This window comes from Felis catus, chromosome B2 (assembly GCF_018350175.1).
Source record: "Felis catus isolate Fca126 chromosome B2, F.catus_Fca126_mat1.0, whole genome shotgun sequence".
Lineage (NCBI taxonomy): Eukaryota > Metazoa > Chordata > Mammalia > Carnivora > Felidae > Felis > Felis catus.
The window spans coordinates 109,997,904-110,015,457 of record NC_058372.1 but is presented as its reverse complement, the minus strand read 5'-3'; the positions used below and the strand labels follow the sequence as shown (position 1 = coordinate 110,015,457).

General features: G+C 37.0%; 1 protein-coding gene and 1 long non-coding RNA gene across 5 annotated transcripts in view; one reads left to right on the top strand and one right to left on the bottom strand.

The window, feature by feature from the left end:
- Positions 1-429, bottom strand: part of PKIB (cAMP-dependent protein kinase inhibitor beta) — a 177,433-nt gene extending 177,004 nt beyond the window's left edge. For 2 of the 4 annotated variants that reach the window (XM_045057975.1, XM_006931971.5), the window contains exon 1: positions 363-429. The gene's annotated coding sequence lies outside the window, so the exon portion shown is untranslated. The remainder of the gene's footprint in view (positions 1-362) is intronic. The other 2 variants (XM_045057978.1, XM_045057977.1) reach the window with 1 other exon arrangement.
- LOC102899662 lies at positions 390-16,012 on the top strand. The gene is made up of 3 exons (XR_440349.4): positions 390-618; positions 2,132-2,343; positions 15,809-16,012. It is a non-coding gene; the product is annotated as an uncharacterized LOC102899662 (long non-coding RNA).
- Positions 16,013-17,554: the final 1,542 nt, after the last annotated feature.

Sequence of the window (17,554 nt, the reverse complement as noted above, 5' to 3'; positions counted from 1 at the left end):
GGCAGAGGGCAGGGGTTGTTAAAGAGAAGTTGTGACTGAGGGTACTGCCCGTGTCAGTCATTTGTTTAAATCCTACATATTTAGAATTTACCTCGGCCTAGCAATATGCAGTAGATCTTTTTATCTTTAAATCATAAATGACTGGAAACTCCTTGAATATAGAGACAATCTCTTAATCATTTTTAATTCCTCCAATTACTGGCACATCTAAATCACAACCAGCGAGCATTCACAACATTGTCTCAGACATATCCTCAGTCATCTAAGCACCTACTGGTCTTAGTATTAATGTATATCTGTGAGTAGAGGTCATTTACAATTATGAATTCCAATAATTTATGAACAGGTAAGTAGTTACGAACCTGAGGTTCTGCCACTTACTAGCTGGGTACCTGTAGGCTGAAGGGGCGGACCTACGCCGGCCGACCACGCCTCCTCCCCTTGAGTAACAGTACTCCAACCCTGCCCCAGCCAATCGGCCAAGGCCACGACCCTTCCCCAGCCAATCGGCTGAGGCCACAGCCATGACCTCACCAACTGCCCCTAGACCCCAATAAAACTTTTGTGCTTTTGAAGCTCGCTCTCTCTCCCTGGTATCTCACCGCTGCGTCGGTACAGGTAGGGGAATGAGCTCGAGCTAGCTCCAATAAAGGCTCTTTTGCTTTTATATCGGACTCGGCTCCCTGGCGGTATTTGGGGATCACGAATTCTGGGCATAACATAGGCAAGTCACATGATTTCTCCAGGATTCAGATTTCTCATCTGTAAAATAGAATACTAAATAATATTTTCCTTATGGAGTTGTGATAAGGATGAAATAAATTAATACATGTAAATACTTATAATAACAGCTTGCATACAGTACAGGTATTGGATTACTATTTATTATTATTAACGATGGTTATGATGATGATGTTAAGAGTCATGTAGCAACTAGGTGATTACTTTTCCTATCCTGGAATAAATTTCTGTGCCTTCAAATTGAATATGAAATCAACGGACTAACTTGGAAAATGGGTAAATAGTCAACTAAAATATTCTTGTTGACTTTTACTTTTGAAATGGAATTCATGCAAAAGCGTCAGATCTCTTAAATTGATACTCATGTTTTTTAAAGTAAATATGTATTACAAAAAAATCAGTCATCACTGGACAAAAAAGTTGCCTCTAATAATTCAAATACTGCCTAGATAGATAGAGTATTAAGAAGAAAACAAATCTGGTAGTAATTTAAAACCATGATTTATGTCAAAACTGTAAGATTTTTAAAGTGCATCTATTCTAGAGTACTCCATTACCTTGCCTTGGGAAGGACTAAACCTTACTACTGCAGAGACAATATACACAATCTCTTTTAAACTGTAAAGCTATTTTGTACTTCATACATTTCTCCTCTACCCCAGGATATAATCAATAACCTTATAAAATAAGTCAGGATTCTTAATCTTAAACATTCTGACCTGAGTCCCAAGTGCTTTAGTGTGTAGTTTCAAGATAAAATTTAAACATCTATATAGAATCAAATGCTTATTTGGAACTGAAATACTAATTTAAGCATAAATATATACAGAATCAATAACCTATTTTTAGAAGAGTCAGCTGCTCTACTTTCTCAGACAAAACATTGGTTTTATTTATATAAAAGCAAGCATATTTATTGGTTCGCATAAATAACGCCTACACAAATCTCTCAAGCCTTTCAATGCCTGCTTTTTATGAAACCTACATTCTGGCTTTAAATACAAAAGGAAGGTCAAGCTGTGAAAGTCACTAGGATTTATGACGTTGTTCCACTACTAGGGCCTCCACAAGAGGGTATTATTGAAGAAGCACTGAAGAGCTCTTAAAGAATCAAAAATCAATCCATTTGCAGCTAACGTTGGCTGTAGGCATTTTTGGAAAAGGGAGTAATTGCACTGGAAAAATCTTACTTTTACTTGTAAGTAAATGCCAAATTAAATATCCTCTGGCAGTTTTAGGAATAACAAATGACAAAGAGATGTGCCTGTAATGAGGGAATTATTTGCAATCACGCTACAGGTGAGGTATTTTATTTTTTATTCACTTACATAATATTCACAATCAAGCTTCATCCTTTCAGTTCAATTTATTTTCCTGCTTCTTTCCTCAGTGACTGAAAGCATCTCATGGATTTTGTTGTTAAAAGCAATCACACTTTCTGCAAGACTTGCTTCCTTCGCCACATCTCTTTAATTCCAATTTTCTACATCAGGTCTGATACCATCTGGAATAGAGGATGAATTGAATGCTGCGAACCTTTAAATTAGCTTGATATTTCTAAAAACTAAGAGGAAAAGTTTTTACATTCTTCAAGGTTGCAAGGTATGTCTTAGCTAGAATTCATAGCATGTCGTATTTCTGGCTTTCTAAATGCTACAGTTTGTAACAACTTGTATTTCTGGCTTTCTAAATTAAATTCTAATGTAAGTCATAGATTCAAGTTTTGTTTCCAGGATAGTGACTTATTCTACCTACTCATGTATAAAAGAGATCAAATGTTTTCAGGTCCCATTCATTAGACGTGGGAAGTTTAGTTAAGATATTTTATCATAATGTACCACATTTATTTCTATCACAGAAGAAGATAAAAATCAAAAACAAAGTTTTGCTTTCTGAGCTAGAGTTCAACTTAATCTTGTTTTGCATTAAAACCCTTCTATTTACTGGAACTTGTGGGCAGGGGATATGAAGTAGGAAGGAAATCCTAAGAGATTTCTCAATAGATAGTATCATAGATTGCTTTTCTCTAGATTTGTTAGTTATAAAATTTAGTAATTGCTACTCTTGACCACTGTCAATATGATTATTTGTGTGTTTTTTTGTAGAAAATAGTAATTAGTGTGGGGAAAATAAATATGATTTCCAGATTTTAATATCTTAAATTATTTCCAAGAATGTAATTTTGAAAACTATTCAGAAATTTTGAGTCTCCTAAAGAAAAACTTTCATCTCAGGATCAAAAACAGTAAAAAGGGACCTTATGTAACTCCTTCACTTATTTCTCCTGCTATGAAATTCACTCTTAAAAATCATTCATTTAAGGGGCGCCTGGGTGGCGCAGTCGGTTAAGCGTCCGACTTCAGCCAGGTCACGATCTCGCGGTCCGGGAGTTCGAGCCCTGCGTCAGGCTCTGGGCTGATGGCTCAGAGCCTGGAGCCTGTTTCCCATTCTGTGTCTCCCTCTCTCTCTGCCCCTCCCCCGTTCATGCTCTGTCTCTCTCTGTCCCAAAAATAAATAAACGTTAAAAAAAAAAATTAAAAAAAAAATCAGAGGGGCCCCTGGGTGGCTCAGTCATTTAAAAAAATCATTCATTTAAGAATATTTACTGTATACTATGTGCAAAGGGATACCCCGTACCATCAAAGCATATAAAATAATCTATGGCCTTATGGAATTTGCACTGTAGTGGGGCATTCAAGTAGGAATGATTCGTGGAAAGAGAACCAAAGGGAACCGTCAAATTCATTTCACAGCAGCTCTACAATTTAGTAATTAAAATCATAATTATCTTAAAATACCTACTATGTAAAAGGCATATTTTCATTTTGCATATATAGTAAATTACTTAGGTTTCATGCAGCTGAATTTTGACTGTAGTGTTTGAGGCATAATGAAGACCACACATTATTTAAATGTGGTAGCAGTGGGGCACCTTGGTGGCTCAGTCACTTAAGTGTCGAACTCTTGATTTTGGCTCAGGTCATCATCTCACAGTTCATGAGATTGAGCCTGGTGTCCTACTCTGCCCTGACAGCATGGAGCCTGCTTGGGACTCTCTCTCTCCTTCTCTGCCCCTTCCCTGCATGCACTTGCAAGCACTCTGTCTCTCTCAAAATAAATAAGTAAACTTAAAAAGAATTAAAAATAAATAGTTAAGGGGCGCCTGGGTGGCTCAGTTGGCTAAGTGTCTGACTTCAACTCAGGTCATGATCTCACGGTTCACCAGTTCAGGCCCTGCATCCGGCTCTGTGCTGACAGCTCAGAGCCTGGAGCCTGGGTCAGAATCTGTGTCCCCTCTCTCTCTGCCCCTCCCCCACTTGCTCTCTGTCTCTCTGTCTCTCTCTCTCTCTCTCTCTCTCTCTCTCTCTGTCTTTCAAAAAAGTGAATTAAACATTAAAAAACAACTTTTTAAAATGAGTAATTGAGTAAATAAATAAATAAATAAATGTGGTAGCAGTATGCTTCTTCAGAGGTAAGCTTAAGGAAATAAACTGTTATTCATTAAAATTTTCATGTAAATACTTTTCAAAAATATAATTTATTTTTGAGTAATATTGCAAAATTTTCTTAAAATATTAAGTTTTTTTCCACAGACAAAAATTATAAAAAGATTAAGGAAAATAAAAATTCCTTAAACAAAATTACAAACTCTACAGTTATTGCCAAAATCAGAGCACTGTGCTAAGCTGAATAATGGCCACTTTGAAGAACAACACATCCTAATTTCTAGAATCTGAATATGTCACCTCATAAGGCAAAAGGGACTTTGAAGGTATAATTAAAGATAAAGACATGGAGATGGAGAAATTAGCCTGGATTATCCAAGTGGGCTCAATGTAATCACAAGGCTTCTTATAAGATAAAGAGGGAGGCAGAAGAGTCTGAAAGAGAAATGACAACACAAGCAGAGGCCAAAGTGATACGCAGCTATATAAGCCAAAGAATGTGAGTAGCTTATAAAGTTAGAAAAGGCAAAGAAATAGATTCTCTCCAGAACTTCCAGAAAGAATACAGTCCTGCCAACACCTTGATTTTAGCCCCAAAAGACCTATTTTGGACTTCTGACCCACAAAATTGTAAGCTAATAAACTTGTGTTGCTTTAGGCCACTGGGTTTGTGCTAATTTGCTACAGCAGCAATAGAAAAATAACAAAGTACCTTTTGAGCATTTACTGTGTGCAACTATACATTTTAAATGTATTATGTCATTTAATCATCCTGAGAGCCCTATAGATACTGGAGTGACATCACTAAGGTGGTGCCATAGGTCATTCTCCTTACAAGAACAACTAAAATTCAAAAACAAGACCCTACTAAGGGAATCCTAGAACACGGAGGTGAGGCTCAAGCACTCTTGCACCACAGAGACCAAGACAGACTGCATTACAAGGGTAAGAGAAGTAGCTACATGTTGGCCACATTACTTCTACCCCAGGTCAGTGCAGCACCACATGAAGACATCTCTTGTGAGCCTCCAGTTCTTCCAGTGGGAAAAGAGAACCTAGGGGACAACCAGCTTTCCCCAAGTGTTGTGGATTGCTTTGTGGGAGCCTCTACTCTGATCTTGCCCCAGGAGGATTGCAGGGGAATCTGCAGGGCTCAATCTCTGGGACTCTGATTGTAACAGAGAAGGATAGATAGGCCTGTAACAATCAGCACAGGGATCTTGGCAGCCTGATTTCATACTGTAGTGCCCAAGTACTAATCCCAACCAGGAGTTCTTCGGAACCAAGTCAGGGGTACACTGATCAGGGGACTCAGTGAGGTGTGTATGTGCCTGATTTGGGTCCTCAAATAAGTTTTGCTGGCACTAGAGCTTGGTTTGCCCATACACAGGCAAAAACTTGAGTGACACACCGTCTGCTCTGGAGAGGTATGGAGAGGGTCTCTTGGCCATATCACACCAGAAGGGCTGGGGGAACACCTGAAAGATATATGGAAGGGTGAGCAGAGAGATGGGTGGGAACAAAGACAATACTGAGCACAGAGGTCTTTGTGCTACACACAGATAGGACAGTTAATTCATATCCAAGGCTGAGGTCAGCTCCCAGCCTTTCCCAAAAAGACAGCCTGTTTGAAAAACTGACATTTTCCTGGAGTGGCCCCTCTCCTTCCTGCCCAGATAAGGGAGCTGGAACTTAGCCCCATCCACTGTGGCTTCTGGCCACGTCTGTCCAGAAGGGCTGGTGAGAACACCTAGGAGCTGTGTGGCCCACCAGTGCTTGAGCCGAGAGAAACATAGGCAGAGCCAATAGTTTTCAGAGCAAAGACAGTGGGCCTGTTTGGCCAGGGAACTTGGGGCATGGGTCAGCATGAGTTAAGACAATAAAGAGCTTTACCAGCTTTAAAGCTCCTTCTCTACTGCACCTAAGCAGGGAAAATAATTCATAGTCCCATTCATTACTGAATACAGCCTTTAACCTACCTGACCAAGGAACCCAATCAGAACACTCGGGAAGTTGTGTATCTTATTCAACAGTTCTGCTGACAGTAACACTTGAACAGAGAGCATAACCTGTGACTTTCCCCATCCACAGAGCAAAACCAGTGGCCTCATCTGACCAGAGAACTACAGTGAGCAATCTTTCTTGATTTGAGTCCCCAAGCAAAGAGCTGTGCAGGCCCTGGGACCGATCCTGCTGCTCTGCAAGGGCAGCTACTTGCTTGCCCTCTGCAAGGGCTGTCTACTGCTGAATATACTCAGTCCCAACCATCTAGAAAGCCTGACCAGAGAATCCAGGCAACTGTAGAGGCCATTCTGCAGCCTCACTTGAGAACCAAGCCACCCTATCCAACTGTTCTCAGCCAGTGGCACACTGGTCACATCCCTGACCTCAGAGTTCAAATAGTTACCTCACCCCTAAATAGACCATAATAGCAGGTCTTACCTCCCAGGAACATTACCAGGCAACACTCCCAGAAACCCAAACTGAGCTAACTTGTGAAGATCTGTCTCTGCCAAAACAAACCTATAAAATCTAGAAATGCACAGATAGCAATGTAAAGAATCAAGGAGCACATTGGGGCGCCTGGGTGGCGCAGTTGGTTAAGCGTCCGACTTCAGCCAGGTCATGATCTCGCTGTCCGTGAGTTCGAGCCCCGCGTTGGGCTCTGGGCTGATGGCTCAGAGCCTGGAGCCTGTTTCCGATTCTGTGTCTCCCTCTCTCTCTGCCTCTCCCCCATTCATGCTCTGTCTCTCTCTGTCCCAAAAATAAATAAACGTTGAAAAAAAAAAAAAGAATCAAGGAGCACCAAAACCAAACCAAAACCAAACCAAAAAAGCAAAACAAAACAAAACAAAAAAAACAGGTAAACCACTAAAGGAAACTGAGTTCTAATAACTGATCTTAAAGAAATAGAGATCTATGAACTGTCAGACAAAAAATTCCAAATAATCCTCTTAATGAAGTTTTAGTGCACTACATAACACACAACTAACTGAAATTAGGAAAACAAAGCACGAAGAAAAGAAGTTCAACAAAGCAACAGAAGCCATCAGAAAAAAATTAAAACCAAAAAGCAGAAATCTTAGACTTGAGAAATACAATAATTGAACCGAAAAATTCAGTAGAAAGTTTCAAAAGCAGACTCGACCATGCAGAAGAAAGAGTCAGTGACCTGGAGATAGAACAATAGAAATTACCCCATCAGAGAAACAAACAAAAAAACCTAAAAGTTAAGAAAATGTGTGAAGAAGATCTATGAGACATGTAGGACATAATGAAAAGAAACAATATTCACATAATGAGAATTCCAGAAGGGAAAAAGAAAGACACAAAAAGTATATTTAAAACAATGACTAAAAACTCTCAAACATGGGAACAGAAATAACATGGGAACATCCGGATCCATGAGGCCCAAAGGACTCCAAATTAGTAGAACCCAAATAGAGTCACATGAGATACATCATAATTAAATTGTCAAAAGTCAAAGACAAAGAAAGAATTTTAAAAACAACAAGAGAACAGAGAATTTTCATATAAGGGAAATCCCATTATACTATATGTGGATATTTCTCAACAGAAACATTTCAGGCTAGTAGAGAATAGGACGACATATTCAAAATATTGAAAGAAATAAACCCAAGCAAGAATACTACACCTGGTAAAGCTTTCTTTCAGAAATTGAAGAGGGATATAAACTTTCCAGCACAAATAAAAGCTTAGGGAGTTCATTACCACTAGACCTGCCTTATAAGAAATGCTAAAGGCAGTTCTTTAAGTGGAAGTAAAAAGATGCTAATTAACATCATAAAAATATTTTTTAAAAAATAACCTTAAACTCACTGGTAATCTTAAATATATAGTCAAAATTAAATTCTGTAATTTGGTAGTTGTGGCACAAAATATACTTACAACTCTAGTTTAAAAAATACACAGTAGGGGCCCCTGGGTCAGTCGGTTGAGTGCCCAGCTCTTGATTTCAGCTCAGGTCATGATCCCAAGGTCAGGGGGGATCAGGTCCTGTGTTAGGCTCAGTGCTGAGTATGGAGCCTGCATGGGGCACTCTCTCTCTCCTCCTCCTCTCTTCTCCTTGCTTTCATGCGTGCACATGCACACACTCTCTCAAATATAAATAAATAAACAAATAGAGTAAAAAAAAACCCATAACTACAACAATCTTGTTATTATTTACACAGTATAAAAATATGTAAATTGTAACAGAAATAGCCTAAAATGTGAGGAGGAGAAGAAGCAAAACTGTAAAGTTTGGGGATGGTTTTGAAGTTAAGTTGTTATCAGGTTAACATATAGTGCCACAAATTCAATATATTTTATGTAAGCCTCCTGGTAACCAGGAGGGAAAAAACCTATACCAATTACAGCAAAGAACATGATAAAGAACTTATAGCATACTGATATCAAAGACATCTAAACATGAAAAAAGACAGTAGGATAGGAAATAAAAAACAATAAATCTACAAAAACAACTGGAAAACAATTTTTAAAAATTAACAAAATGACAATTACTATTGTCCTTATCTATCAATAAGTACTTTATGTAAATGGGTTAAATTCTCCAATCAAAAGACATAGTAGGCTGAGTGTATTTAAAAACAACAACATGGACTTCAAGCTGTATTACAAAGCTGTAATCATCAAGACAGTATGGTACTGGCACAAGAACAGACACTCAGATCAATGGAACAGAATAGAGAACCCACAAATGGACCCACAAACATGTGGCTAACTAATCTTTGACAAAGCAGGAAAGAATATCCAATGGAATAAAGACAGTCTCTTTAGCAAGTGGTGCTGGAAAAACTGGACGGTGACATGCAGAAAAATGAACCTGAACCACTTTCTTACACCATACAGAAAAATCAGCTCAAAGTGGATCAAAGACCTCAATGTAACACAGGAAGCCATCAAAATCCTTGAAGAGAAAGCAGGCAAAAACCTCTTTGACCTTGGCCGCAGCAACTTCTTACTCAACACGTCTCCAGAGGCAAGGGAAACAAAAGCAAGGATGAACTATTGGGACCTCATCAAAATAAAAAGCTTCTGCACAGAGAAGGAAACAATCAGCAAAACTAAAAGGCAACCGATGGAATGGGAGAAGATATTTGCAAGCAACATATCAGATAAAGGGTTATAATCCAAAATCTATAAAGAACTGATCAAACTCAACACCCAAAAAACAAACAATCCAGTGAAGAAATGGGCAAAAGACATGATTAGACACTTCTCCAAAGAAGACATCCAGATAGCCAACTGACACATGAAAAAATGCTCAACATCATTCATCATCAGGGAAATACAAATCAAAACCACAATGAGATACTACCTCACACGTGTCAGAATGGCTAACATTAACAACTCCAGCAACAACAGATATTGGCAAGGATGTGGAGAAAGAGGATCTCTTTTGCACTGCTAGTGGGAATGCAAACTGGTGCAGCCACTCTGGAAAACAATATGGAGGTTCCTCAAAAAATTAAAAATAGAACTACCCTATGACCCAGCAACTGCACTACTAGGTATTTATCCAAGGGATACAGGTATGCTGTTTTGAAGGGGCACGTGCACCCCGATGTTTATAGCAGTGCTATTGACAATAGCCAAAATATGGAAAGAGCCCAAATGTCCATCAACAGATGAATGGAAAAAGAAGATGTGGTATATATATACAATGGAGTATTATTCAGCAATGAAAAAGAATGAAGTCTTGCCATTTGCAGCTACGTGGATGGAACTAGAGGGTATTATGCTAAGCGAAATTTGTCAGCCAGAGAAAGACAAATATCATGTGATTTCACTCATGAGGACTTTAAGATACAAAACAGATGAATACAAGGGAAGGGAAGCAAAAATAATATAGAAACAGGGAGGGGTACAAAAACATAAGAGACTCTTAAATATGGAGAGCAAACAGAGGGTTACTGGAGAGGTTGTGGGAGGGGGATGAGCTAAATGGGTAAGGGGCATTAAGGAACATACTCCTGAAATCATTGTTGCACTATATGCTAACTAACTTGGATGTAAATTTAAAAAATAAGTTAAATGAAGTTTAAATGAAGTTGGAAATTCAAAAACAACAACAAAAATGAAACAAAGCAAAACTAAACAAAAAAAAAAAACCCAAGATCCGGCAATATGCTATATATAAGAGACTTATTTTAGCTTTAAAAACACACAGGCTGGAGGTACCTGCATGGCTCAGTCAGTTAAGCATCCAATTTTGGCTCAGGTCATGTCACAGTTCATGAGTTCCAGCCCCATGTCAGGCTCTGAGATGACAGCTTGGAGCCTGGAGCCTGCTTTGGATTCTATGTCTCTGTCTCTCTCTGCCCCTTCCCCACTCATTCTCTCTGTCTCTCTGTCTCTCTCTCTCTCTCTCTCTCTCTCTCTCTGTCAAAAATAAATAAACATTAAAAAACAAACACACACACACACACACACACACACACACACACACACACACATACACACACACTCAATGTTAAGGGATAGAAAAACTCATTCCAAGCAAGTGGTAACAACAACAACAACAAAACAGGGTTAGCTATACCTATATCAGACAAAATAGAGTTTAAACTAAATATGGTAAAAAGAAACAAAGAAGGTCATTATATAATGATAAAGGAGTCAACCCACTGAGAAGATATAACAATTATAAAAATGTGTGTACCCAATATTGGAGCACCTAAATATATAAAACAAAACTAACAGATCATTCAAAGGAGAAATAAATGGTAATATAATAATAATTGAGGATTTAAATGCCCTGCTCTCATCTATGGATAGATCATCCAGAGAGAGAATTAATAAGGAAACTGAAGATTGGAACACTGTAGACCAAATGGACCTAACAGACATATACAGACATTCTACCCAACAACAGAATACATATTTTTTTCAAGGGCACATGGAATATTTTCTAGGATAGACCATATATTAGGTTACAGAACCAGTCTTAGCAAATCCAAGAAGACTGAAATCATACTAAGTATCATATTTGACTACAATGGCATGAAACTAGAAATTAACAGCAAGAAGAAAAACTGGAAAATTAATGAATATATGGAAATTAAACAACACTCCCCTGAACAACCAATGGATCAAAGAAGAAATTAAAATGGTGATAAAAAAGTTTCTTGAGGCAAATGAAAATGAAAAACCAACATTTCAGAATGCAGTGAAAGTAGTGCTAAGAGGGAAGTTGATAGAAAAAGATGCCTACAGTAAGAAGCAAAAAGTATCCCAAATAAGTCACCTAACTGTATATTTAAGAAACTTGAGAAAGAAAAACCTGAGCCCAAAGTTAGCAGAAGAAATGAAATAATAAAGATTAGAATAGAAGTAAATTAAAGAAAAAAATAGAAAAGATTAACCAAACTAAGAGTTAGCTCTTTGAAAAGAAAAACAAAATTGACAAACCCTTAACTAGACTAACCAAGAAAAAAAAAAAAAAGAGGACCCAAATCAATACACTTACAAATGAGAAATGAAATATTACAACAAATAACACAAAAATATAAAGGATCCTAAGAGGCTACTATTAACAACTATATACCAACAAACTAGACAATCAAAAAGAATGGAAAATTTCTCAGAAATACTTGCTATTTACTTATCAAGACTGAATCAGGAAGAAATAGAAAATCTGAATAAACCAATTACTAGTAAAGAGATTGGATTAGTAACCAAAAATCTAAAGAAGAAAAGTTCAGGACCAGATGGCTTCACTGGTGAATTTTACCATTTAATAAGAAATTAGCACCAATCCTCAAAATCCCAAAAAACTGAAGAGAAGGGAACACTCCCAACTCATTTTATGAGGCCAGGATAATATTATTCCAAAACCAGAAAAGGATACAACTAGAAAACTACAGGGGCGCCTGGGTGGCGCAGTCGGTTAAGCGTCCGACTTCAGCCAGGTCACGATCTCGCGGTCTGGGAGTTCGAGCCCCGTGTCGGGCTCTGGGCTGATGGCTCAGAGCCTGGAGCCTGTTTCCGATTCTGTGCCTCCCTCTCTCTCTGCCCCTCCCCCGTTCATGCTCTGTCTCTCTCTGTCCCAAAGATAAATAAATGTTGAAAAAAAAAAAATTTAAAAAAAAAAAAAAAAAGAAAGAAAACTACAGAGCAAGAAATCTGAGGAATATAGATTTAAAATTCTAAAAAAAAAAAAGTGCTAACAAACCAAATGCGCCCACACATAAACAGGATCATTCACCATGATCAGGTGGGATTTATCCCTGGGACACAGGATGGTTCACCATATGCAAACCAATCATTGTGATACCTCACACTGACAGAATGAAAGAAAAGAATCATATAAGTGTCACAATAAATACAAAAAAAGCATTTGACAAAATTCAATGTCCATTCATGATAAAAAAAAAAAAAACTTAACAATTTAGGCATAAAGGGAACATATGTCAACATAATGATGGCCATATATGACAAACCCATACCAAAAATCATAGTAAATGGTTAAAGGTTGAAAACTTTTCCTCTAGATTAGGAATAAGACAAGGGTGCCCATTCTTACCACTCATATTCAACATAGTTACCACTAATATTCAACATAGTACTGGAAGTCCTACTTACAGTAATCAGGCATGAAAAAGAAATAGAATGTATCAGAATTGGAAAGGAAGAAGTAAAATTGCCTCTATTTGCAGATGACATGATTTGATATATGGAAAATCCTGAAGACACACCAAAAACCTGTTAGATCTTACCAGTGAATTCAGTGATGTTGCAAGATATGAAATTAACATACAAAATTCAGTAGAATTTCTAAATACTAACAACAAATTTTCTGAAAAAGAAGTAAAGAAACCAATCCTATTACAATAACATCAAAAACAATAAAATACTTAGGAATAAATTTAACCAAGGAGTGAAAGATCTCTACTCTGAAAACCATAAGACATAATGAAAGAAAATGAAGAAAACACAAATAAGTGGAAAGCTATCCTGTGTTCATGGATTGAAAGTATTAATATTGTTAAAATGTCAGTCCTACCAAAAGCCATCTATAGACTCAATGTAATAGCTATCAAGATTCTGATGGCATTTTTTTTTTTACAGAATTAGAAAAAAACACTTCTAAAATTTATATGGAACCACAAAAGATCCTGAATAGCCAAAGAAATCCCGAGAAAGAATGACAAAGCAGAAGGCATCACACTTCCTGATTTCAAGCTATACTATAAAGCTATAGAAATTTGGGGCACCTGGGTCGCTCAGTGGGTTAAGCGTCCAACTTCGCTAAAGTCGTGATCTCGCAGTTTGTGAGTTCGAGCCCACATCGGGCTCTGTGCTGACAGCTCAGAGCCTGGAGCCTGCTTCAGATTCTGTGTCTCCCTCTCTCTCTGCCCCTCCCCCACTCATGCTCTGTCTCTGTCTCAAAAATAAACACTAAAAAAAAAAAAAAAAAAGAGAGAGAGAAATTAAAGCAGTATAGTAGTGGCATAAAAATAGACAAATAGATCAATGGAACACAACCAAGAATCCATAAATGAAACTCAAGCATGGGGGTGCCTGGGTGACTCAGTCAGTTGAACATCAGAGTCTTGGTTTTGGCTCAGGTCTTAAATCTCACAGTTCATGGGTTCAAGCCCCACATGGGCTCTGTGCTGACAGGGCAGACCCTGCTTGGGATTATTTCTCTCCCTCTCTCTCTGCCCCTCCCCACTCTCTCTCTCTCAAAATAAATGAACTTTAAAAAATAAATAAATAAGTAAAACTCAAGCATATATGTCAACTAATATTTGATAAGGAAACCAAGAATAACACTACTATTGAATCCATATTCCTCAGATTTCTTGGTCTGTAGCCATGAAAAAATGAGAAAAATCCTACTATTTGCAAAACATGGATAGACCTGGAAGGCATTATGCTATGAGACGTAAGTCAGACAGAGAAAGAGAAATACTGTATGATCTTACTTACATGCAGAATCTAAAAACAACAACAACAACAACAAAAGCATCACACCAAACTCATATGAGTTTCTATGAGATCAGACTTGCAGTTACCAGAGGCAAAGGGTTGGGGGAGGAGGAATTGGAACAAGTTGGTCAAAACGTGCAAACTTTAAGCTATAAGATAAATAAGTATAAGGGATGTGATGTACAACATGATGACTGGTAGCTGACACTCTGTATGATAGAAAGGAAGGTTGTTAAGAGTAAATTTTAAGAGCTGTCATCACAAGGAGTATTTTTTTTCCTTTTTCTTCTTTCTTTCCTTTATATTGTACCTACATGGGAAGATGGGTGTTAGCTGAACCTGTTATGGTAATGATTTCACAATATATGTAAATCAAACCATCATGCTGTAGGCTTTAAACTTGTGCAGTGATGTATATCAATTATTTCTCAATAAAATTAGAAAAAAGTAGATACTATAATTATCCCAGTTTCACGGATGAGAGAACTAAGGCTAAATGGTTTAAGCAATTTGCCAAAGATACTGAACTCTTAATCATCACTAGATTTCCTCGTGGCTAAGCAAGATAATACATATACATGAAGGATACCAAACTATTAGCCATCTTACTATTGAAGGGTTTTATCAAAGTGCTCATAGTTTCCTTAAATTTTGTTTTAAACCTCTGTGAGAATTTTCTAAGTTTACACTATTATAGTGTTGAATGATTACTTGAATTCATGATAAATGTGGTGACCTTTGTTTATTCTTGATGATTGCATCCCATTTCTAACATTTCCCATTTGTTTCACTTCTGGGAATTTAGTGAGATATCTGCTACTGTCTTCCTCTCCCTTTCAGAATTGTACCAAGACCACGAACCCACACCATATACAAAAGATATTTAAACAATTTCAGGTTAAGGAGTTTATTTAACTATGGTTACTTGAAGGATAGTAGAGCTGGCATTGTTTAAAAATAACAAGAAACTGTTGGAGCAGTTTAATAAAGGTATCAGTTTTATGTCACAGTAGAAACCTTAACTGATTTCTCTGTTGAAAACTCTATCTTTTTCTAGGAATTAAAGATAGAAAACATATTCTCTAGCATATATACTGATAATCCTGTTTAGGCACTAAATATACTTAATCAAACATAATATAAAATACCCACAGAGTTACCTTCTATTTGTCCATACACAAATAAAGTGCCTGTGGATATATTAGAAATTATCTTTTATAAATAATTATCATGCAACATAATTTTGATTATTCCCAACAATAAGCATGTATTTAATTTTTTTAATGTATCTTCCATTTGGTTGAACAATAAAATGTGCTCCTTATATTTACTTTTTATAGTATATAGTCTATTTAGTACTACCTTCTCTTCAAAACAAACAAAAACAGAAATATTATGTGATGTGATTTTTCATGTGTCTGTCTTTGTTTCCAAAAGGTTTTTTAGAATAACTAAACAACCAAGTTCAGGGAGGTTTTGTTCATGCAAAACTGAAAAAGACATATGATAGGTTTATCCTAAATGTCAGAGATATATTTCCAAGAAGTTAAAGTGAAATATTATACCTTTAAACCTGATATTAAGATATCTGATACTAGATTACATGAAAGTAACACTTATTTTTATATTACTAAAAGGCTAATTTTTCCTGTTATTTATTGCAGAAAGAATAATAAAATGTTTCTCTTACACGGCAGACCGAGAATTGTCAACTAAGATGCAATTGCAATAATTATTACTGATGAGGATGCAAAACACAGAAATAGCATTACTTGCTGACGGATCACAGGGCTAGTGTGGGGTACTAGAAGCAACAAAAATTACATTTCCCCTTGAATAGAAAATAAACTTTCTATGGAAATCTCTGAGAAATGAATGGATTCACTTATTGTAATCTTATTTACACAAAACTATGTTTCCTGAGCTGAATTGCTAAATTTTATAGTTATATCAATAAGTATAATTATTTATAAATGTTCTAAAAACTAAATTCTAAATGAATGCATTCTTTTATCCTCAGGAATGTTATGTTACTGATCACATAATTTGAGTGCTTTCTTTCTAAATAATGTGTGTATTTATTCATTAAATTAGCTTTATTGATTGCTTATCACAGACCTAACATTTTTTTCCAGCCTGAGGATACAAAATTGCCAAAGATGCAGTCACTGTTCCCAAGAAGCCTAGTATGGTTGGGAGATAAAAGCACAACAGAATAACAATAAATAATGCAGGTAGCAGTAAGGTAAATGTAGACATGCAAAACTACTCAGGCCTCATAAAGAGTAGATAAATGATCATATCTAATGTTAGGGATTAACCAAGGAAAGAAGAAGCTGTCAGGAAGATTTCTTGCAGGAGCTGCACCTAAGTTTTAGCTGATAAATTGGCTAGATAAAAGCATTTATGAGAAATGGAGCCGGGAATATTTCAGGTGGAAATACATATAGGAGAAAAGACAAAAAGATAAGAAAGTTCATGGCATGTTGGGTAAACTCCAAGCAGTGTGGAGTGACTTAAGCATAAAATAAAATGCAAGTCACAACAATGGACTTCCAGTTCCAAGATGGAAGTAGAAGTTGGCATTTTGCTTATTGTATTCCTGGAAGTCATCCAAATAGAATGAGGAGAAAGAAAAACAAGATACAATCTCATTTTCAAAGCAAAATCAGGGAACAGCTAAATCCTAGGTGAAACTGGAGAAAAGACTGACAAAAATTAATAGAGAAGAGTTGGGGAGGACATTCAAGAAGAAGCAAAGAGAGGATGCCTTGGTTGTAGATTGCCAAAAGAACCAGAAAAATCCACTTCTCATTGGGAGAGGGCACACTTTGATGTGAAAAACTAAGTTCCTTATTTGCAATGGTGAAAACCAATATTAGACATGGTTACAATGTTTCTTTGGATCTAGTTTGGGTATGAAAGCAGAGGTAGGTTATCTATATGAAAATAAGTTCATATATGAAGATAGGAAGCTGTGGCAGCAGAAGAAAAACACCCAGTGCTCATCCCCAAAAGTGTCCTCCTTAATGCCCCTTGCCCATTTAGCCCACCCTCCCACCCAACACCCCTCCAGCAACCCTCAGTTTGTTCTCTGTATTTAAGAGTCTCTTATGGTTTGTCTCTCTCCCTGTTTTTATATTATTTTTGCTTCCCTTCCTTTATGTCCATCTATTTTGTATCTTTTTCTGACCGCCTTATTTTGCTTAGCATAATACACTGTAGTCCCATCCATATTGTTGCAAATGGCAAGATTTCATGCTTTTGATCCCTGAGTAACATTCCATTGTATGTACATACCACATCATCTTTATCCAATCATCAGTTGATGGACATTTGGGGTCCTTCCATATTTTGGCTACTGTCAATAATGCTGCTATAAACATTGGGGTGCATGAGCCCATTTGAAA